Below are 25,257 nucleotides of genomic sequence, written 5' to 3' on the forward strand. Positions count from 1 at the left end.
TCAAGTATTTCCAGATGACAAATATTTTGTCAAATTATTTTTTTTGGTAATCAATAGGGATTGACAAACTAGTCCACCAATTTTTAGTTTAGCTCTTTGATGAGTTCAGCTTATTATAATCTCTTCATGTTACTAATGCAACTTGAAATTTCTACCAATACATAACTCAAGGTGGAGATAATTGATCTTAGGACTAACTTTTACTAGGTTAGCCCTAAGATAAATATTGTAGAAACCTTTATAATGTTATCAACTATTCCATAACTCAAAGTCAAGAAAATATTAGGACCCTTAGGGATGTAATATGTTTTTTTTTAATGAGTCAAAATGGGTAATAGGGTATCCAATGATCCATTCTAACCCATTGCATGACAACCTATATTCCTAGGGACATAATAAATTTGTTCTAATGGGTTGAAACGGGTCATATGGTATCCTATGATTGCTTTTGACCCATTTCATGACAACATATGTCTCCAAGGGTCCTAGGATCCCTAAGGGAATATCATATTTTTTCTAATGGGTTAAGAGCAATCATAGGCTATTCTATGACTAGTTTCACCCCATTTCGTGACAACATATGTCCCTAGGGATACTAGGACCCCTAGGGACATAACACATTTGTCCTAATAGATTAGAAGGAGTAATAGGGTATCCTATGACCCCTTTCGACCAATTATATGACAACATATGTTGCTAGGAGTGACAGGACCCCTAGTCACACAATACAATTATTTTAATGTGATATAGGAGCAAACTAGGTTTAAGAGCACTCTTGCATCACCCAAAAATATTTCCCTTTTATTTCTTGAATAAGGTTTGTATTAGGGAAAATTTCTAGTTTATGGAGGATTTCTACTTATTAATTTAGTTGTATGAGCTCATAATGCCCCAATTTCAGACGTCAAGGTTCATCTTGGATATATAAGCCTCCTAGCTAAGGTTTACTACCATATCATGAGTATTCATGAAGTTATTGCAAACTTTTAGTTTGAAATTTTGGTATAAAAATTTAGGCTTAGTTTTAAAGGCCTTAGAGGCTCTAGATGGGCTCTAAAATGAGGTTAAATATAGCTTGTGTGAGTTAGGACTTTTAGATCAAAAGAAAGGGATTCAAGAATATGTTTATAATAGCTAGTTATGTCAATAATTCGCAAGTTATGGTCTTTTGAAGTTTAGCCACCCAAAAATTCCAAAAAAATATCATACTTTTTTTTATTCACTCTATATGTAATTTTAGGGTTGGTCATGCTCAAGGGTTAGGGTTTAATGTCTACAACCTTCTTAGGTACTAAAAAATTGCCTACTTAAGGAAGGCCCATAGGTTGTCTAGAACAACCCTGGGTGATAATTTGTAGCTCAATTTTGAAAATTATTATAAGTAAGGTGCCCATGTGGGTTTGTAGATTGTAATTCTAAATCTTATGATTCTACATTTGTGGAGATAATAGACAACCCATATTTTTCTCTCATAAATTATTTTTATCTCTACATCTTTGTTATCTATTTGTGGTATTCATTGGAGCACCCTTCATCAAGTTGTATTAGAAAATGATTTCTTGAGTGTGTAGAAAGATCATCGATTATGAGGTAGTTTGCACCAAGATTGAGGTCTAGGCTAAGCATGTAGATAGATCACCAATTGTGAGGTAGTTTGTAAAAGGAATATAGGGAAATCTTGAAAATATCTACACAAAGAGAGTATAGTAGAAGAGTTGGAGGTGTTACACTTGAGAGTTTTTGAGAACTCTAGAAACAAATGGGAGCATTCAAAGAACATATGTGAAGAGGAATAAATCTTGTGGTAAGAGATGAAAGTGAGAATAAAGGAGGAGGCGAAGAAAATGTTGAAGAAGGGGTAGTTCTGAGCCTAAAAGAAGAGATGATTTTTAGGGAAATTTGAAAGATTATAAAAAGACCTAAGTTTGAGGTTCCCAAATTTTTGAAAAATCTTAACCTATGAGAAATGATCAATTTAATCAAAAAATTAGAGGAATAATTTGAGCATGAATATATTGAAGATCTCGATAGGGTCAAATATGAGAAAGCCAAAGTCAAGGGTCATGCAAATATATAGTGGGAGGAGATTTAATTAAAATGGAATAGAGGAGGAAATAATAAAATTACCAAATGGGATTAGATTATAGCTAAATTAAAGTGACAATTCATCCTCTTTGATTATGACCTTGATTTCTTGTAGAAAATCCAAGGGTTGAAGCAAGTAGGTAGATATGTTCAAGAGTATATCTCAAAGAGATATATTAATTTATCATCAAAGCAGGCCATGCTAAAGCTAACAAGGAGAAAGTTTCCCATTACTTTAATGGGTTGACAAGAACCTTTTAAGAGGAATTAAGTCTGGTTCAAATAAACAATATTGAGGAGGCATATCAGTTTTCTCTAAGAGTTGAAGAGAAGATGATCAAGAAGTTTGAGAGCCAAAAAATCAAATGAGTCTATAGTGGAAGGTTTGGTGAATGGTTTTATGGAGGAAGAAATGATGATTAGAAGAAGGATGAGGCTAGTAGTAGAAATAAGAACTAGAGAGGACACAATTCTAGTTATTTTCATGATTAGAATAATAGAGATAAGAGAGGAAGAGGAAGAGGAAGAGGGAAATGATCTGGTAGAAAAGGTTTTCATGGAAGATATTTTCATTGTGGAGAAGAAGGGCATAGGGAATTTAAACATTCTAAGAATTTAGGAAGTACTGATAGAAGAACTGAAGGTAAGGAGAGAGTTGCACATGTTATTGAAGATACCAAATTATCACATTCTTAAGATGCTGAAAATGGAGAAATGGTAGTTAATATAAAAGTCTTTTTGAGTGGTGAGAATGAACCTAATCAAAGGAGGAGCTTGCCTTGCACAAAGTTAAAGTGTGAAGATAATTATTATGATGTGATCATTAATGGTGGAAGCACTAAAAATATGGTGTTAGAATAGATGGTAGTTGGGAAGGTCATGGTAGTTTGATGGGTTTGTTTTACATGATGGTCATGCTAATACCTATACTTTGACAAAGGATAGAGTGAAACATAAGATGAAGCCATTGAAGGATAAAAAAGAAAAGGTATGTAGTACTACCAAAAAAATATTTTGATGGAAAAAAGTTCCTAGACAGTATGGGGAATGAGAATATGTGTTTCTCTATAATTCCAAAAGATGGTAAAGAAGAAGCAGAAGAGGTTCCTAGAAAAGTTGCAAATTTTTTGGATGAGTTCCCAGATATTCTATCCAATAATGTGCCTAATGGATTGCTACTAGTCAGGAAGATCAATCACCAGATGAACTTGATTCCAAGAGATAATTTTCCAAACACAAAAGTGCACAAAATGACACCAATAGAAAGTGAAAAGTTGAAAAAAAAAGTTCATGAGTTTCTAGAGAAAGGGTTGATTCAAGAGAGTCTAATTCCATGCATTGTGCCAATAATATTATCACCAAAGAAGAATAGATAATGGAGGGTGTGCATAGATTCTTAGGCTATGAACAAGATCACAATCAAGTACATATTTCTATTTCCACAGATAGATGATATTTTGGACTATTTGAGTGGAGTTTTTTTATTTCACAAAGATAGATTTGAAGAGTGGAAATCATTCAATTAAGATTAGAGAAGGAGATGAATGGAAAATTTACTTCAAGATAAGGGAAGGATTGTGAGTGGTTAGTCATGACTTTTAGTCTAACCAATGCACATAGAACTTTCATGCAACTCATGAATGAGGTACTCAAGGGATTTATGTGTAAGTTTTTCATTGTTTACCTATATGATATTTTCACCTTTAGTAAGACATTGGGGGGGCATGTAATGCATATTCGTAAGGTGTTTGAGAAGTTGATGATAAATATGACTTGAAGTATAGTTTTGTAAAGAAGGAGTTGGTGTACCTAGGTTTTATAGTTTCAATAGGAGGTATAAAAATGGACCCTAAGAATGTGAACGCTATTGTTAAATGACCTACTGTAAGGATTACAATAGAGGGGACATATTTTCATGGTTTGAATAGCTTTAACAAAAAATTTATTGGAGGTTTTAGAATTAATTTGTCTCAAAAATCTATGTTAGAATTAATCTCAATGCATGGATCTTCTTTCGGTCTTTCATCTGATCACAGGATTCATGATTTGAAGGCATTTTTTATTGATTCTCCCACATGTTTCATAATATTTCCACCAACCTGATTAATATTCCTTGGATGCACAACCTTTCACCTAGTAGTCTACACCTCCTCATAAAGGTTGACCTCAACCTCTACTTGTAGCATGCATTGATTTTGACCTATACTTGGGAGCCGAATTTTAATTAGCTTCTAGGCCAATTGAAACATTTTAATGTTTTCTCACCTTTTATGTTCCAACCTTTCAATTTTGATGACCAAAATTGATATAAAAGGAGGTTTTTTCACTTTATTTGATCATCCATGTAATCCATACTCACATGATAATTAAAAAAGATAATGGAGTGACTTCAAGGAGATTCAAAAAAGTAAATAAAAAGCATCCATTTCCATCCATTCAAAAATTGATGATCTTCACCATTCATCATGTATTTTCTCTCCTAAGTATAGCTTCTTTCTTCATTAGAGATGGTGGAGTTGGCCATCATGGAGGAGATCTGGTTTGGTGCAATCATGTTGTCCTTAGTTCATCATTGGGGTGAACAAAAAAGATAAAACCACATGGATTTTTGTCTTACATGATTTCCTTTCAAGGTTTTTGTGTTGATTTAGGGCTATTGCATTGATATTCTTGATCACATATTAAATACACAAACATTGGTATGATATACTCCATTATTATACTTAATTATACTATAGAGTAGCATGCTTTCATTTACATGTGCTTGAGTTTAAGATTAATTCATAACGTAGGGATTAATTGAGGTAATTCTCTCCCCAAAAAAATAAATTACCTTCATTGTGTATATTTACAAGCTTTTAAAGAGAAAAATAGGAGGATAAAAAAATAGCCCATTTATTATTACTTTTGAAGATTTAGCTATTGAGATTTTAAGAAAGTGAGGTAAATGTGACCTCTAACTCTACATATCAACCTTGAACCTCCATCTTGATCTTGACCTTTAGGTCAGCCTAGTCAAGGATGTCCATTAGTTTTTGAGTTTCTAGGTTTTGGTTTCCTTGTTTTAGATCTCTTTCATTTCTTGTTTCTTCCATAGTATGATAGTCATTTTCAAGTCTGAATTTTGTGAGCACATGTTCCCCTTTATCAATTTGTAGAACTTACTTTCATTTTATTACAATTTGATCTCCTAATGAAAGGAGGAACAAAACCCAATAAAGATCTACATTAAGAGGATCATGCATTAGTACTCCACCTAAAGTACTAATCAAGTTTTCTTTGTAGTAGAATCTTAGTATTCCTCCTATAAATATGATTGTAACTTATGTGTACCACATTTTACATATTATATTTTGGTGAACTTGACACTTTCATGCTTCATACCTTTTGTGTGGATTATTAGATAATTCCTATATGATCTAATTTGAATTTAGATATATTGTCTACTTTTCATTTAGTGTTTACATTTCATTATTTCATTTGATGTAAATTCATTGTTAAAAATACCAAAAAATGCATTCTAGATCTAATTTATTCTTATCTTGCATTGAATTTTTCCAAAACCAATATATAACTACAAAGATTTTTATTCATAGTTAGCACATTTTTCCAAAACCAATATAGAAGTACATAGTTGTTTTATTAATAGTCATGACTTTTCATTTTCAATATCATTATCATCACTATTTGCTAGCTCATTTTAAAGTTTTATTAAAGATGTTCCTAATTTTCCATTTCATCCATATAATGACAATATAGATTTTTTTAATGAATTCCAACCCTCCCAAATTCAATCATTGAAAACATTTTACTATAAAAAGAGTCTATTTCCTCAAAGAATACACCTCTTAAATGCAATATCTTGACAAATGATGTTGATCCTTCAACTAAAATATATCTCCCTCATGAAACCATTGTGAGTCATGATTATTGCTCTTGTAAAGTATTCCTTCTTCAACATAATATTCCTTCTCTTAACCCCTTTTTTTGAATAGTTAGATAAAGACATTGGTCAATCAACACAATAGAAAGTGAAGAGTTGAAGAAACAAGTTCATGAGTTGTTGTAGAAGAGGTTGATTCGAGAGAGTCTGAGTCTGAGTCTGTGTTGTACCAACAACATTAGCACCAAAGAAGAATTGAGAATAGAGGATGTGTACAGATTCTCGCACTATAAACAAGATCACAATCAAGTATAGGTTTTCATTGGCAAGGATGGATGATATTATGGACTGTTTCAGTGGGGCTAGGTATTTCACAAAGATATAAATGAAGAGTAGGTGCCACTAGATTCATATTAGAGAAGGTGATGAGTGGATGACTACTTTCAAGAAAAGGGAAGGACTGTATGAGTGATTAGTCATGCCTTTTGGGCTAACCAATGACCAAACACTTTGAAAAACTCTATTTCTAAGAGGATGATACCATTTCTTCCACCTCTTCTAGCACTAACAAAATCATACTTGATGTTTCTCTTCTTTTAGAACCTACCTCAATATCCTAGAGAAAGATGAAGACATTATAGATCATTTTCTTACTATCATCTTACCTCCTTTTTAAAGTCCTAGAGATGAAGCCTTAAAAGTAGTCATGAATTCCTACTCTATGGGCATATTAAAAGAAGAGAATGATAGAATGACCATTTATGATAACAATAAACCACATCTTATGAATTTTATTAATATTTTTCTATATACGAGACCTTTAAGAGCTATGCTTTTCCTTCTCCTAAGAATACCTTAGAGGATAACATCCTTGATTCTTTTCCCAAGGACTCCATTACACTTAATGACTTTAATGCAATTTGAAATATATCTCAAATCAAATAATTTCTCTACATTGATAGCCTATTAAATTTTAAAGATAATTTCCATTCCAAAACAACTTCCTAACATTTGAGAGTAAAGCAACTTTGTTTGATGGATTCATAGTTATTGAATGGCCTTCTTTAGATCTTAGTCCTATTTCACCTAGAGGACTCTCTTATATTATTGATATCTCAATTCTTCCCAATCAATAGTATCTAGGTGTTGAGCCCTCTCAATTATATAATTAATCTATATATCTTATTTCTTCTTACAACAAGAAACTTTTTTGTTTTCAAAAAATAAAAAAAACATTATTTTATTTGCAATGATTATAGTATGATTCCAAATACTTTTAATAATAAATGGCATAATTTACATGATCATTTTACCTAATACATATGCATTATTATCATTTTTTCCACAATATGTGACATTTTTAGCCCATCATTTGTGGCCTCATTGTCCTACTTTGTGATCAATATAATAGTCTTTATCCTTGTATCCCCAATTGGGAGGAAATGGTCCCATCCAACTCAAGATATCTATTTTACTACATTTATATTCTCACTTTAATGATTTTTTTCTTTTGTATGGTGACATACTTTCATGTATGTATTTATCATTTTATATAAGTATATTAACAAATCCCAAGTGGAATCTTATGTTTTCTCAAAAATGAATGTCTACTATTAATAGAAACTATTTTAGGGAGCATACCATTTCTTTCCAATTCTTTTCGCATTAAATTTGTCTAATATCCATTGTGGAATTGCATCATTTATAGTAAAATATTATTGCTTGCATTGATATGTTGTTTAACACATGTCGGAACCTTATCTTTACATGCTAGTGCATCCCTTTTATAAAAATATTCTATCACTTAGGGTTTATATTAGATTTTCTATTACATTCCTTTTTGGCACATGCTACTTGGTTTCTCACAAGATATAAATTTCTCCACGTAACAAATTATGTTCATGATATGAAAGTAATATATTTATCATCCAATAGTCATCTATAGTGTCATTATTTCATGACTTGTTACTTTATATGTGATATCATGTCTAGCATATATGTTTGTTTCAAGAGTTCTCTCCAATTACAACTTATGTTGCTTCACATTGTGTATCAATTACATGGTAACTATCATTCGGGGTGTCGTATATTTGATCTTTCATTTGCAATTGATGGGAAAGGTTGCATGTACATTATTTATCCCTTTTATCTAAGGATCTACATTGCTTAGTACAACAATATTTATTTATTACATGACATTATTTTCTTGGAAGGAATTGTTATTTTGATTGGGATCCTCTCTTGTATGCAAAAGGTGTACAACCCTTGATTATCACATCTTCCTTATTTGCAAAATTATGTTCAAAACAAACATATTTGCTTCATTGGAGTTCAATTTTTTCTATCCTTCATCAAGAATCCCTATTTCAGCAAGTGATAGTGCATTTAATGGGTGCATTCCTATTCACCTACCCCTCTCCTTTTTTTCCCCCTCCAAGATGTTGTCTTTGTTCAAGTGCTCCTCTTGAATATAGATGTGTTGCAAAGAAGATATCTCCCTTTCAAGGCACTCTACTCATAGCTAACATGTCTTTTCAAAATTATATAATTTCTTAGCTTATAATAGTCAAGCCTCTTGGCTCTATTTATGGTATATATTATTATTTTAAGCATATCTCTTTGGTTTAAGAAGAAGATATCCATTATTCTCTTCCTTCTAATGACTACAACAATGCCATCAAAAGGTGTTGAGCATACATACATCCTCCCTTGTATATAATTTATGCATCTAAAAAATAAAAATTTCAATGAATCTTAATGGGTGTAATGTTCATTTATACATATCTCTATGGATAATGGACCCTTGTACATCCATAGTGAGCTCATAAAAAAGAAAACCCTATGGTCATATACAAATCAATTTGTGGGGGATCAAAATACTTTCTCATAAGTAAATGATGCTAATTTTTTTCATACAAAATAAATATACACATGCATTAATAGTTGACATAACCCATAATTTTTTTTTTAGGATTCACTATCAAACACACAAACCTACTAGACCACACAATCCTATGTTTTATGTGGTTAATAGTAAGACACACACATGTTATAAGGCAAGGAAATTGCATCCCTCCCTCCCTCTTATTTTTCATTTATGGAAATAAAATTAGGTCATGGAATTTATATCATTAGTGGTAATGCTCAAATCTTTTCCTAATACGGTCATTTGTGTTCTTGCAATATTTTGTAGACATGATATTTGTGGGTGAGGTATTTCTTGTTGAGATCTCTTTTACTAGTTGATTTGAAGTTTGTCTTGGGTGTTTCAATTTTTTCTTTTATTTATTTTTTTTTTTCCTACCCTTTTTCATATATTTGGAGATAAGATCCTTATTTTGACAGCTTATTTCCTTAGACTTAGTGATAGCTTATCTCTTTGCAATTTTCTACAATAGCATCTCTCTTCTTCTTTCTCTTCCTTTATTGTAATTATGACTTTCATATGAACACCCACTAAAGTTGGGTTTGAATGTACTATCTTAAAGAATAAATGGTATTTTTGTGAGACCAATTAAATCTTCCTTAGTGTGGATTGATACATTAGGACCTCTTATTTTATTTAATAATCTTGACCAAGGTCTTCTTCTGTCTTCTAATTTTCTCAAAACTCTATATTAGCATTAATTTCCATGCATATATCTCTACACATTACTCCAATCACAAAAATCATAATTTAAGTATGTTTCCAAGTTATTTTATGACACATATCATATCATTTCCCTTGATCTTGACCTATACCTAGGGTATAGGCCAATTTTAAACTATACCTAGAGTATAGGTTGATATTAATTGGCTCATAGGCTTGATGCAAAATATTAATATTTTCATTTCTTGTGTGGTTGACCATTTCAAATTTTCTTCTCAAAATTTTCATAGAAGGAGTCTTGTTTAGTTTATTTGATCATCCACACAATTAGTATTCACATGAGAATTTGAGAAATCAAGGGAAGAAATTCAAAGATTTTTCAAGAAATAAAGGAAGCTGTCAATTTATATCTATTCAAGAGTTTGAGATCTTCATATTAAACATCATGCAATTCCTTTATTATGTCTATCTTATTTCTTCACTGGAGATAATAGAATTGGTCATCAAGGAGAAGATCCATTATTATGCATTAAAGTATTCTTCAATACAATATTGAGGCAAATTACAAGACCCCACATACATGAGGTTTTCTCTTACATGATTTATTTCAAATTTTCTATTCATTCAAGGCTATTTCATTAACATTCTTGATCACATATGAAACCAATTACATCAATATTGGGGTGATAAGCTCCATTTTTTATTTACCTAAATACAATATGTTAGCATTCTTTCATTTGAATTTGTTTCAATTTAAGGTTAATTCTTAAATTGGGGCTTGACCAAGGCAAGCCCTTACCCATGAAATATTTTATTTGTTCATTGTGTAGATTTATAGGGTTTGTGAGCCAAAAATATAAGGATGTGGAATTAGATTTTATTGTTGATGTCAAAGCTTCAGATCCTATAATTTTGTGTCGGTGAGGTACATATTGACCTCAACCTCTACATCTTGACATTGACCCTCCATCTTGACCTGCAGCTCAATATTGACCTAGTCCAAGATTTCCCATTATTTTTTAGTTTATAGATTGCTCAATTTTTAAGTTTGAGTTTAATAACACACTTCCCTCTTTGTTGATTTATAGCAATTTCTATCAATACATTACTATTCCTTCTCTGAGGGAAAGGGGGAACAAAACCCAAGAGACCTCTACATTGAGAAGATCATACACAAACACTTCACGTTGTACTGATCATTTTTTTTTTTACTGTGGAATATTGATATTCATATTACAAATGTGATTGTAACTTGTGTTTAGCATATTTTACACATAAGGAAAACTTATGCAATGACCTTTATTCCAAGGAACCCTCAAACACAAGTTAATTTCACAAGTTAAAGAAATAATAAGGAATCAAAAAATTAAGACACCTCTAATAAGTTCTTACTTTCATTTCAATGTTATTCTCGAGTCATATTCACTTAAGAATATGTCTTTCAATGGAGGCATGCTCAATTATTTTTTCAACATGTATTCAAATTTATAATCTCTCTCAATTCAAACTCATTATTTTGGGTCAAACTATGTAATTCCAACAATGCTACTACGATTTGAATCTAGAGAACCCATTAGAATTTGTAAATGACTTAGATCAATCAACAAGATACCTTGGAAATACACATCTCCATCAACACTTTGAAAAAGACAACTTCATGGTGTGTCTAATTGCCTTGTCAATTAATTTAAAAAAATTAGATTAAGAATGGGTATCAAAAGAATTTGTGGAGGCAATGATTTGGAGACATTGTTCAAGGAAATATATGTACTAAATGAAAGGGTGATTGTCCCATTTTTTTTTCGAACATGTACCAACTATATTTATAAGAATACTGAACAAATTGTTGAAATCATATCTAGGTAAGCATGTCATTTTTTATTTTGGTGATGGTTTTTTTATTTAAAAGAGGAGTTCAACTATTCATAGATATAAAATGTGTAGTTTTATGATTAAGCTGAAATCTTCTAAACACATATTCAAAATAGATCTAAAAAGGACTTATAGAGAAATCAATGGTAAATAATATATTTACAGCAAAGGGATTTCATGTTGGAAAAATTATTGCAGTGTTGACGTTTGCCCCTTGAGCCAAATGCTCACCTACCACCTTGATGTCAAGAACAAATAGAAAAGTTAATATGGGTAGGTGAGGTTTTTTCAAATTCTGAAAAGAGGGGGAAAACATTTTGCTGAAGACAAAAGGAATGTTTTATCATTCATTCGATTAAGAGAGTTTTTGAAAATCAAGCAGATCAGAGAGAAGTTGCAGAGCTGAGCAGAGAACGAAGAGGAAGGAAGTTTGTGCCTGCAGTTGCACGTGTCTCCTCTGTTCATTCTATGAGTTTGTTATTGTTTGATTCCTCCTGTTGAAGTAGTGATTGCTCTAGGCATTCATGTATGTAGCCATTAGAGCTGCAAGTTATTAAAGTTGTTTGAAATATTATCAATTTAGGGTTATTTTTAGGGTTTTCTGGTTGAAGCCAAATGCTCCCAAATTTTGTAATAGTTTAATGAAAGATTGAATAGAAAGTAAGCAATCATACTTGAATCTATTGATCTTCCCTTGTATTTTGCATTTGAGAAGTTTGTTTGAAAGCTTAAAGCTTTGGCTCTCTGGTTTTAATGGTGAATGCATTCACGTTGGAATTTTCTAAGTTATAAACTTTAGTTGGAGCCGAGCTCAATCAACATATATTATTGTCGAGCATTTTCTTTTGGAGCCGAGCATACTCGACATCTATTGCTATCGACTTATCAAGTGCCGAGAAAAGATTTTAGGTTTATGGTTGTGAGTTTAAGTTTGATTTTAATATAATTTCTCACATGGTATCAGAGCTTTGAGGCCCCACATCCAAAGTGAGTTAGGGCATTTGTTTTTTCTTGGGATATTTGACATGGTAGGAGATGCAGGAAAGATATGGCAGTAGCCACCATCATTTAATGGACAAAATTATGATACATTTGCAAAGAAGATGAAAACCATAATGGTTGCAAATGATTTGTGGGAGTTTGTAGTTAATGGATTCAATGATGTGACTAATACAACTCAATATGTTGCCCTCACAAATGCATAGAAAACTCATTTGAAAGAGTCAAGGAGGAAAGATGCAAAGGCATTAAGTCTTATTGAAGCAGCAATGACAAAGACAATATTCTCAAAGATTGCAGCAGCAAATTATGCAAAGAAAGCATGGGATATCCTTGAAAAAAACTTCAAGGGGACTGATAAAGTCCGTACTGTAAAGCTACAGAATATGAGGGAATTTGAGAACCTTCAAATGAAGGAAAATGAATCAGTTACAAACTTCAGTTCAAGGACCTCAAATGTAATTAATCAGTTGAAGTCAAATGGAGAAGACTATCAAGAGCAGAGGATAGTGGAAAAGATATTGAGGAGTTTACCTCATAAATATAACCATTTGGTCATGACCATAGAAGAGGCAAAAGACCTCACTATTTTGACAATGGATGAGTTGATGGGTTCTCTTCAAACCCATGAGCATAGGATCAACAGATCTACTTCTTCATCTTCCCAAGAGCAAGCATTCAAGGCTCAGACAAATCTAAGAGGAAGGGGGAGAGGAAGAAATGGATCAGGTAGAAACTCCAGAGGTAGAGGCCGAGGAAATGGAGGACAAAGAAATGCTGCAACAAAAAGCTCAGGAAGAGCAGATGGAGCAAGTAGCTCACAAAATACTTCAAGAGGAGGTAAGAAAAACTACAACTCAAATAAGAGTAATATAGAATGCTACTACTATCATAAATATGGGCATTATGCAAATGAAAGCTGGAAGAAGCAGAATGATTAGTCAGGACAAGAAAATGTGGCTGATGTGAACATGGGAAGTGGACTCAATGCTACTGCCTTCATCATATGTAATGTTGGTGAAGAAGGAAGCTCTGAGGTTTGGTACCTAGAAAGTGGATGTAGCAACCACATGAGTGGTAATGAAACCTTGTTTTCATTCATTGACAAGAGTTTCAAATCAAAAATTAAGATGGGTAACAATGGAACCCTACCAGTTGTGGGTAAAGGATCTATTATGGTCCACACCAAGAAAGGTGAGAAAAGGGAAATAAAAAATGTGTATTTTGCCCTTGGTATGAAGCACAATTTGATGAGCATTGGTCAGCTCATTCAAAATGGATACAAAGTGCTAATGGAGAATGACACGTGTGTCATTCATGAAAAGGATGGTAGCAAGAACTTACTTGCAGCGGTTCAAATGACAAAGAACAGAATGTTTCCCTTGAGGATTGAGACATGTTTCTCATCTCAAGTTTGTGCTGCACCTCACACACAATCAGCTCTAAGGAGTGTGATTGAAGACCCCTCACGGCTATGGCACCTCAGGTATGGTCATCTTGGTTATGTTGGTTTAAATTTATTGTCAAATAAAAGAATGGTAGAAGGTTTGCCACGCATAGAAAATTCATGTGACAAGTGTGAGGCTTGTATTTTGGGTAAGCAACATAGGCTTCCCTTTAATTATGGAAATTCTAGGAGGGCTAGATATCCATTAGAGTTAGTGCATACTAACCTAGTCGGTTCTATGCAAGTTACTTCCATTGGGGGGAGTACTTATTTTATGACATTCATTGATGATTTCAATTGTAAGACATGGGTGTATTTCTTAAAGAATAAATCTGAAGCATTAGATAAATTTGTAGAATTTAAAGCCCAGGCTAAAAGAGAATGTGAACACTATATCAAGGTCCTTAGATCAGATAGAGGAGGGGAGTATACCTCCAATTTTTTTGTAAATTTTTGCAGGAAACATGGCATTAAGAAAGAGCTCACAGCCAGCTATACACCACAGCAAAATAGAGTGGCTGAAAGAAAGAACAGGACCATTGTTGAAATGGCAAGGAGCATGATGAAAGAGAAAGGTCTCCCAACTAAATTTTGGGGAGAAGCTGTGGCAATAGCAGTTTACCTAATTAATAGGTGTCCTATAAAGGTAGTCCATGATAGAATTCCAATGGAAGCATGGTCACGAAGAAGATGGACAGTTGAACACCTAAGAGTGTTTGGATGTGTTGCATATGCACATGTGCCTAAAGAGAAAAGGAAAAAAATTGATGATAAAGGTGTGAAGTGCATTTTCATAGGGTACAGCCCAGAATCAAAGGCATACAGATTGTATGACCCATTGAACAACAAGATGATACTTTCAAGAGATGTGAAATTTCTTAAAAATCAGTCTTGGTATGGTTCAATTGATGAGTCACCAAGCACTTCTAGTAAAGTGTCAATTATGAGTGAAGAAAATGCTAATGAACAGAAAGAAGAAGGAGCAAGTAGAAGAAAAGGCAAGCAAATTCAGACATTGCTGAGCTCCTCTAGGCATGACTGAGTGTTAGTGCCGAGTACTAGTGAAGATCGAGCTAGTCGGTAATGTAGCAGCAATGAAGATTCTAATCCCACACTCTTCTCCTTGTTACCAAGAAAGACCAAGAGTCTTAGGGAGATATACCAAGATGAAAGGTATGAAGATTATGATGAGAGTGCTAATTTTGCATTATTTTCTCATAGTGATCCAATATATTTTGAAGAAGCTATTAAGGAGAAGAAATGATGTAAAGCCATGGATGAGGAAATAGATGCTATAGAAAGAAATGAGACATGGGAGTTAACTGAATTGCCTCCCAAGAAGCAAGTGATTGGAGTGAAATGGGTCTATAAGACCAAATGCAATGTTGAAGGCAAGATTGATAGGCATAAGGCAAGGCTCGTAGTCAAGGGCTACAAACAACAGTATGGAAGAGATTATGATGAGACCTATGCCCCTATTGCAAGAATGAAAACTGTGTGTGCTGTCATAGCAATTGCAGCCCAACACAAATGGAAGGTATTTCAAATGGATGTGAAGTCTGCCTTCCTAAATAGTGTATTGAAAGAAGAAGTGTATGTGGAGCAGCCACGTGGTTATGAAGTTACAGGTGAAGAGAATAAAGTATATAGATTGAAGAGAGCTCTGTATGGGCTCAAGCAAGCTCCAAGGGCATGGTACAGTAGGATTGACTCATATTTGGTGAGCAATGGCTTTAGCAAAAGCAATGGTGAGCCCACTCTTTACATCAAGGCAGCAGATGGTAATGTATTGATTGTTGTCTTGTATGTAGATGACTTAATTTTTACTAGAAATGACAAAGCTCTAATTGGTGAGTTCAAAGAGGCCATGAAAAGTGAATTTGAAATGACAGACCTAGGTCTCTTGAAATACTTTCTAGACATAGAAGTAAAACAAATGCATGATGGCATCTTCATCTCTCAAAAAAATTATGCAGGGCAGACCTTGGAGAGATTTAAAATGCAAAATAGTAAGGCAACCCCCACACCAACAACAGTAGGTCTGAAGTTGAGCAAGGAAGACTCTAGCAAGAGAGTGGATCCAACATTATACAAGAGTATCATTGGAAGTCTAATGTATTTGACTGCAACTTGGCCAGACTTAATGCATGCAGTAAGTCTGATTTCCAGATTTATGGAAACACCAAAGGATTCCCATTGGCAAGCGGGAAAGAGGATCCTAAGGTATGTGAAAGGTACCAAGGGATTTGGGATTTTATATACTGCAAATGATGATTTCAAGTTGCTTGGTTACACTGATAGTGATTGGGCTGGAAGTTTAGATGATAGGAAGAACACTTTCGGATACATGTTTCATATGGGATCAAGTGCAATTTCATGGGCATCCAAGAAGCAACCTATTGTTGCTCAATCTACATCAGAGGTTGAATACATTGTAGCAAATGCAACAGCATGTCAAGCAATTTAGCTAAGGAGGATCTTGACAAATTTGAATGAAAGGCAAGAGGATGGAACCACAATTTATTGTGACAACATCTCATCAATTGCATTGTCTAAGAATCCAGTCTTCCATGGGAGAAGCAAACATATAGAGATTAGATATCGCTTCATTAGAGAGTTGGTGGAGAATGGAGATATCAAGATGAAATTCTGCAAGTCAGAGCAGCAGCTAGCAGATATTTTCACCAAGCCATTAGGCATTGGGATTTTTGTACACCTAAGAGAGTGTCTTGATGTAGTTGATGTGGATCAGTTGTGATTCTTGTTTTGTTTGGCTCGGGACAAAGGGGGAGTGTTGGAAAACTTATTGCAGCATTGACGTTTGCCCCTTGAGCCAAATGCTCACCTACAACCCTGACGTCCAGAACAGACAGAAAAGTTAATACGGGTAGATGAGGTTTTCTTAAATTTTAAAAAGAGGGGGAAAACATTTTGCTGAAGACAAAAGGAATGTTTTATCATTCATTCGATTAAGAGAGTTTTTGCAAATCAAGCAGATCAGAGAGAAGTTGCAGAGCTAAGCTGAGAATGAAGAGGAAGGAAGTTTGTGCCTGCAGTTGCACATGTCTCCTCTATTCATTCTATGAGTTTGTTATTGTTTGATTCATCCTGTTGAAGCAGTGATTACTCCAGGCATTCATGTATGCAGCCATTAGAGCTGCAAGTTATTAAAGTTGTTTGAAATATTATGAATTTAGGGTTATTTTTAGGGTTTTTTGGTTGAAGCCGAATGCTCCTAGATTTTGTAATAGTTTAATGAAAGATTGAATAGAAAGCAAGCAAGCATACTTGAATCTATTGATCTTCCCTTGTATGTTGCATTTGAAAAGTTTGTTTGAAAGCTTAAAACTTTGGCTCTCTGATTTTAATGGTGAATGCATTCGCGTTGAAATTTTCTAAGTTATAAACTTTAGTTGGAGCCGAGCTCACTCGACATCTATTGTTGCCGAGCATTTCCTTTTGGAGCCGAGCATACTCAGCATCTATTGCTACCGACCTATCAAGTGTCAAGCTCCTCTTTGTGCCGAGTTCACTCGGCACCTGTTGCTTGTCACTCGGCACCATCAAGTGCCAAGCAACCTGCCACTTAGCATCATCAAGTGCTGAGTAAAACTGGCACTCGACACCTTCATGTGCCGAGCAACTTTTATGTGCCAAGCAAAGATTTTAGGTTCAGGGTTGTGAGTTTAAGTTTGATTTTAATATAATTTCTCACATTTCATTAGTCAATAAGATTTATGAATTGTTTATAAGATTTCTACATGGCTCATTAAAATTATAATCTAGATTAGAAGAAATAATCATAATAGTCTTATAGCAATATTTTGTTTAAATGTTGAAAAAAACTAATATTATATTTTTGATGAATAGTCTTTTTCTATTACTAAATAATATACTAAGAAATAATATGTTGACCAGCCCCTTGAGGGGTGAACTGTTCCCAGCCCACCTACCAATCCCAAGGATGATTGGGGATTTCATGATCAGGATGAACCACCTCAGCTGGCACTGCTTTAGTTGTCTGAGTGTTGCTTCTTATATATTTTTATGAATAGTTGTTGATTCCAGCTTCGACCATGTGAACCCACGCAAGGTGATCTCATATCCCTAGACTTTTTTTTTAATAAACAACTAAATATTTAAACAAAACAATATAAATGATTTACGTTTTACAAGATAAATGTTGTTCAAGAATCTATATATATATATATATATAATATAATATAATATAAGAATAAAGTAAAATAATTAATGATAAGATTTAGAAACTTGCTTGTTTAAATGAAGAAACTTACAAACAAACTTATTGGACTTGGATTGTTTTGTTTTACTTGGTCAAAATAAAATCAAGTAATATATATATATATATATAAACATCGATGTTTTTTTAATTTGATTTAGGTGTTTAGAATTCGTTTGTGTACATATAAAGAGAGTTAAAGAGTTATGAAAGGTACCTTCTACGACAACACTACAACTATCACAGAAAAATGGTATCAAACCATCCCTTTAGTCAAAATGAAGAAACAGAGATATTATGCAAAAACGTTCGCAGAATAAGGTAACTGTTATAAAAAGCTATGAAACGACACTTTCACTGCAGCTACACAGCTGCTACGAATTTGTGAATTGAAAATTAGATTCTCATCACTTGAGATTACAACAGTCTTCAACAAACTCACACTTACCTACAGTAGCATCACTATATGTCTGCTGGTATACAAATCAAGAATAAAGATCGAGATTCTTAAGGGTGGTACCTACCCAGTATCATGCAAACACGTAGATTTATCAGCTTAACCCTATATCTTTGTGCACACATTATAAGCCAAATACCTAAAATAATAAGATTCATATATAATCTCAAGCAAGAATAAGTTTATTAACAGACAAGAACTCTTGAACTTGGCTACATGTAGACATCTAATATCATGGCATGCCCGCAACCCTCAACCAGAAAAACATCTTAATATAGACATCCTTTATTTCATTTTAATATCTATATATTTACCCACTTATCGTTACAGCCTTTGTATACTACCTGTCAAGATTTTTGTTTTAGATTTTCATTTTATGAAACGATGAGATCACATTCCTGAAACCATAGACTTCTACATTTAGCGATTTTGTCACCAGCTGTTTACGATCAAATTTTTGATGTCGAAGTAAGAAGATTTCACTTATAAATCTAAATCTACAGTAACGAAAGATACTCGGTCTTTAACTATTTCTGAAGCTCAGGGTTTAAGCTTTGTTTGGTGAAGAGTACACGAGAACAAAGGATTTGGAATCAAAATATGCACCATTTTACTTGGAGATATAAATCCACTCTAGAAACGGGATATCAGTCGAATAATATGATGCTTAGTTTTCGTGACCCACTGCAATTTAAGATAATTTCATACTATGTTCTAATCATGGGAAAATGCAACCTATGGTCAAGAACATTAACATTTATATATACTTTATTTGAAAATTTCAGTTTCCAACAGCCCCTTAACAAAAGATTGCAGACGCTGAAACGCTACATCATAGTTTTAAAACCCACATAAAACAAGATTATAGAAAGATTGTGAGTAACAATATATAAATGGTGGGTGTAATAATCCATACCTGCTTCTTGTTGTAATGATTTTAGATGCATGATCTGGATCTACAATAGTACTCGCATCATGGGTTGCCATGTCTCAAATTCTCTTCACCTTCATCTCGTTGCTGCAGCTGATTAAAGTAGAAAGGATGGTCAGTTGATCATCAATATTAACCATTGCAGAAATGACTGGAAATAATTGCGTACTATTTATGATAATTAGATAATGGTGATGAAGATAATGACCGCCATTCAAAATACGTCCTCCTTATCCTTTCACAGCTCTATTTTTATTGGATATGAGATTGCCACTTCATGTTTCTTGCAATATCTTCTGGCAATAAGATAACGATGAATCAATTCGCAAGGGGTAATCACGTACATCAATGATAACTGCAGCATGCCTGCCAAAAGGAAATTTCAAAGAGAACAAGTAAAAAATCCTACAAGATTGTGTTTTGTTTATTAGGACACAGATGTGTTAAAAGTGTTGAAAACGGAAAGCAGGGAGGAACAATGATGAAGACAGAAGGAATGTCATTTCATGAATGAGAGTGGGGTAATGTAATGTAATGAAATGATGGTGGTAATAGTGATACGTCCCCTTTGTTTGCAATGCGTTATCACGTGTTGTAATGGAAGAAGGTACGAGATGATTTTTGATAAGATGAGAGGAGTGTATAAAGTTAAGAGGGCCCATGACAATCGTATCATTAATCCCTTTTTCGGCCAAAGCATTCAACCATCTTTTCAGCAAGCTTACTCAAACCCCTCACGATAATGGCGTAACAGATTTTAGCAATAAGGTAATATATAGTACTCTAAGTGATGTATTGGTAAAAATTATTGCACCTTCTAAATATATGTATTTTCAAGTATTTTTTTTATTATAAGTTTTTTGATCAATAGCTCACAAAGAGTCCACCAGCGATCAAGTCTTGCAAAGTGCAAGGCTCCAACATCATAATGGATGAGGCCAAGATCTTGTCCTAGACTCCAAGTTGAAAAGGTTTCAGGGATGAGTAGCCTATATCGGATTCCTAAATCGTTTCAATGGTGGCATTCGTTCATTTGTAGCTCACAGCCTTGAGCTTTTGCTAGGCTGGTTCGTAGGTCTGAACCCTATATATATATATATATATATATATATATATATATATATATATATATATATATATATATATATATAAAATTTTAAAAATAATCACTTTCTTTTTAAATATTGGGTAAATCAACCTATCAAATTGGGGTTTAAATTTTTTTGATGAGTTAGACTTCTTAGAATCATTTAATGTTGTGAGGCCTCACCCCGACCCTTTGTGGCCTTAGTTGTTACTTTATCTTTTTGTTACTCACGACTCGAGATGTCGAAACATTATCAGATACTTGAACATATCATATTATTTCATGTTTTGTGATGTTATTTTTAGATATTTGATATTTGTCATTTAATGCTTTATGTATATGTATGTTGATGAATTAAGTAAAATGTAGGATTAACACATTAATTTTTGGAATCTTTATGATAAAGGATATAAGTAGGATGCAAGAAACCCTGATTGATGTATGTTTCAATTTATGTGAATTTCTGATAAGTATATATGTGCATGTGATTTTCGGGACTACTGATGTGTGCAATGAGTGTGCAGATAATTTTAGTCGAAGAAACCGACGGAGGAACATAACTGATCTCTATGTGTTAATTTTGAAAATCTTGTTGTTCCTAATTCAAGTATTGTACTGTGAGATGTATGTATTTTATTTCTGTGTTCAGTGAATGTTAATGTTCGTAACTATGTTCTTTTAGTGTCGCTTGACACTTGTAAATTGTTTATGTTCTTCAGTGTGCTGATTAGGGTTAGTTGTGTAACCTTTGGACCCAAGTTGGTTTAAGTTAGTGTCAGTTTGCTAATTGGTTCTTAATCGAGGTTAGTCATCCCTAATCTAGATTAGTGCTTAATCTGCTTTGCTAGAGTTGTTAGTTGGTCCTAATTATTTCCTATCCTTTGTTTGGCTCTAAACCTATTCCTAAAGCTTCAAATCATGAAATAATTATACCCAAGGGGTATGGGTATGGGTTGGGGGTCTTTTCCAACCCCTAAGCCCCTTTTGTTGACTTTGTAGATCACTCAAAAAGTCTCATTTAACCTTTGTGCGAAAATTGCAAGTGGTTACCATGAGTTGCCTTACCTCACCTCCTTCTAGTATTTAACCATAGTGTGGGTTGAGTTAGGAGTTTCTAAAATTGTTAGTGGGTGAGAGAAGTTATTGATCCTTTTGGGTGGTTGAGTTTGAGGCTTATTTAGAGGCCTTTCTTGGACTAGTAGAGGTTGTTACCCAATCTCTACATTTAGAGAGGAGTTCTTGAAGATTGAAGCAAGGAAAGGGAAGCTCTACTCAAACTTGTTCATTGCTATTACCTCTTTGTGAAGGTTGGAATTCTCATCTCCCTTGTTCAGATTTCATTCTTGTTTCATGCTTATGCTACCTTGGTGTTGTTTCAATGTTTGTATGTTTGTGGGTATGTTGGGAAGCTTTGAAAACCATGTTATTTTTGGATGATTTCCTTTCATGTTTATGTTTGCAATTTTGAGATTTTTCTTGCATGGGTGTTTTGGTATTACTCACCCTTGGAGAGGGCAGAAGTGACCAATTTTGGGAAAGGTCTATTTAGTCGGACTCCAACCAATGTAGAGTCTCTTCTCAGGATGAGAAGAGGGAGAAAGGGTAGGGTGTTATGGGCCCCTACCTGTCAACACAATCCTTGTATGATTATGGTATGTTGAAATGGAAGAACGGAAGTTCTTGGTATATAGCCCCGATTGGGCATCTGTTTGGTGTTGTGCTTGACTTCTCCTGGTTGGAAGAATCCACCTTTCCCTAGTTTTGATTCATTGTGAATCTTATTGTGTAAACCATCTATGATTATGCTTGTTTGATTGTCTCGTGGTTATGCTTGGTTGTCACCCGATTAGATATTTGTTTCCTCCATGGTTCTAGAAATGTGTTGCATAAAATATTATAAATCCCTTGATGAGGATCATGAAGAAAATTCAATTAAATTGTTGAAATTTGGGATTGATATCCTATGTAATTCGTATTTTAAACTTTGTTGTAATTGGCAACGAAGCTGAGTTTTCTTCCTGATTCTTTCCCGACTGAGCCTTTGAATCAGGTTTACCAATAAAATTGGTGTTTGAGTATAATTGTTTTTCATGTGATTCAATCAAAATTTTAAATTAGATGGATGCATATTAGAAAATAGGATGAAATTGATGTCGATTTAATTTGGTAAAATTTCAAGTTTTCTTATAGGTTAGAAATAAAAAAATTCTATTATGAATGAAAGATTAGTTTTGTGATTAATGGAGTTAAATCAATTCTTGCATTATAGTTAAAATGGTTCATTCAAATCCTTGGCATATTTAATTTTGAAATGGGTCCTATTAGATTTATTGAAAAAAAAAAATATAACCTCCCTTGGTAAATCAATCAATTTCAAAAAATTTATATATATATATATATATATTCTTGCCTTGAAATTTCTATACTTAGAAAATTTTCATCAAAAAAAAAAAAGAGTTGCAAGAGAGTAAAACTCTCTGCCTTTTGTATGGGAGAGGCAATCAAATAGTTTTGTGCAATAGAGAATATTCTCTGTGATTCTTAGTTTTTTTTTTTTAATTTGAAATTAAATATCAAAAAAAAAAAAAGATTATACATAACTAAATAAACACTATACAATATCCTAAAATATCTATTGCTACCTATAAAACTTTAATACATCAATGCTTTTCCTTCTTTGGTGGACGTCAGTTTGGAGGGAGGATTAAAAAATGTTTTAATTGTTTTGTAAGAGAAATGTCATCACATGGGATGATGTCACCCCTGTACTACCCTCCCTGACTTGGTGCAAGTTTTAACTTCCTTAGGAACGTTGGTTTTGGAGGAAGGAGATTTCATTTATTTTTAACTTTATTTTGATCTCCTGTACTCACACCACCTCCTTGTCTGCACGTCCCCTCCCACTTGGGCAGCACGTTGTCCCAAGTGGAGCACTTGGGAAGTGTAGCCTAGGATGGGATGGGGGTGTGGGGTAGGGGTAGACTTGACATGTGGAGTAGAGTAGGATGTAGGGGTGGCTTAGGGTATGGGGGGGGTTAGATTAGTTGTTATTTTTTTTTTTATTAAAGTTAGATTAAGATATGATGTTAGTTATAGTGTTTAGTTTAGTTTTTAAATTAAATTAGTTAGTTTTAAATTTTAAGTTAGTTTTAGTTTAAGTATTATGTTAGAATGTAAGTTAGTTAGTATATGTTAAGTTAATTTACATTCTTTTGTTAGTAAGTAGTTAAGTTAATATTTGTTTTAGTTTTAGCAAGTTAGTTAATTTATTAAAGTTTTATGTTAGTTATTGTTTGTTATTTGTTAAATATTAATAATTTTAGTTAATTGATTAATATGTTTATTTTAATGTTAATTGGTTTAAATATATATGTTAATTCATTAAGAGTTTTAGTTTAAAATTAGTTTAGTTTAGTTGCTTGTATTTTGTTAAGTGTTAGTTAATAGATTAGTTTGGTTGCTTATAAAAAAAAAATTAAATCTAGAAAGTTTCCTTAAATACTTTAAAAATCAATAGTAGATATAATGTTAATTAAGTAATGGTTATAATAAGAAATCAATTAGTCTTAATTTAAAATTATAGATGTAAGTTAGTTTTGATTTCGATTCATTCAATTAAATATTATGAATATAATTGTTAATTTAGATTTGATTTCTTTTAATTAATTTTTAAATGTATTTAGTTTTGGTATTGAAGTAAGTTTGAATTTTTGAGTACTAATTAGTTTTAGACTTCAGGTTATTATCTATTTAAAATAAGTTTTAATGTTGATGTTATTTTCTTAGTTGTTTCATTAAACTAATTTTGTAGTCATCTACATCATTTTTTTTTTAATAACTTTTACCATAATGTTGTATAAGAAATGTAAGAACATAAGTTTATCAATATCAATCTTAACGATGTAATCGTCCTCATGTTTATAATCTTAAGACATAATGTAAAGAACCTGTACTTAAAATGTTATCTCAATCATTTCATCTTAGAGCATGTTTAATTATTAATTATTATTCAAAAAAAAGTGTGTGTGTTTTTACCCCCGTAGTTGGGCATGACAAATGTGAACAATTTAATTTGCATAAGCCTACTACTAAATAATTCAAGGTGGAGGGAATTGATCTTTGGATCTACACAATAGAATGACAATATCTTTAACATACTACATCACCCATTTAGATGAAAAGAGCAGTCATGCATTATTTATGTTTATCTATTTATTAATTATCAACATAATATGAGGGAAAACTCAATAGATGAGCACTCTAATTTCACATTTCTCAAAATCTTACGATACTTCCATTTTTCATAGAAGCCCACATAGAAGTCCCCTACAAATAACTAAGGTTTAAAGGCTACACCATCAACTATCACACCATATCGACATGTATTTTGGTCAATGTATCAAAAGGGCCCAAAAAAATAAAACCAATACTTTTGCACTAAATCATGTTTTATTGGTGTGATGATCATGCATCATTATAATAATGATTTTTCTTTTCTTTATAGAAATCTAGATTTGTGAACTAAAAGTCCACTTTATCTGAAAGGGAGATGAACAATAAGTGCTCTATGCTTTTGCTAAAATGAAAGATATACAATCACATGTTAATAAAAATTTATGAGATGTATTTGCCATAAATAAAAAAATAATGGAGAAGATGAACCATTC

At 33.0% G+C, this 25,257-nt stretch overlaps 1 protein-coding gene across 26 annotated transcripts in view; it reads right to left on the bottom strand.

The window, feature by feature from the left end:
* LOC149573232 (uncharacterized) overlaps positions 1-19,971 on the bottom strand; it is a 408,940-nt gene extending 388,969 nt beyond the window's left edge. For 8 of the 26 annotated variants that reach the window (XR_016360059.1, XR_016360056.1, XR_016360053.1 and 5 more), the window contains exon 1: positions 19,489-19,653. The gene's annotated coding sequence lies outside the window, so the exon portion shown is untranslated. The other 18 variants (XR_016360052.1, XR_016360050.1, XR_016360063.1 and 15 more) reach the window with 7 other exon arrangements.
* Between the last annotated feature and the right edge of the window lie 5,286 nt (positions 19,972-25,257).

The sequence above is a fragment of the Cupressus sempervirens genome, chromosome 2 (genome assembly GCF_028749045.1).
Source record: "Cupressus sempervirens isolate cs-2001-9-10 chromosome 2, ASM2874904v1, whole genome shotgun sequence".
Taxonomy (NCBI): Eukaryota; Viridiplantae; Streptophyta; class Pinopsida; order Cupressales; family Cupressaceae; genus Cupressus; species Cupressus sempervirens.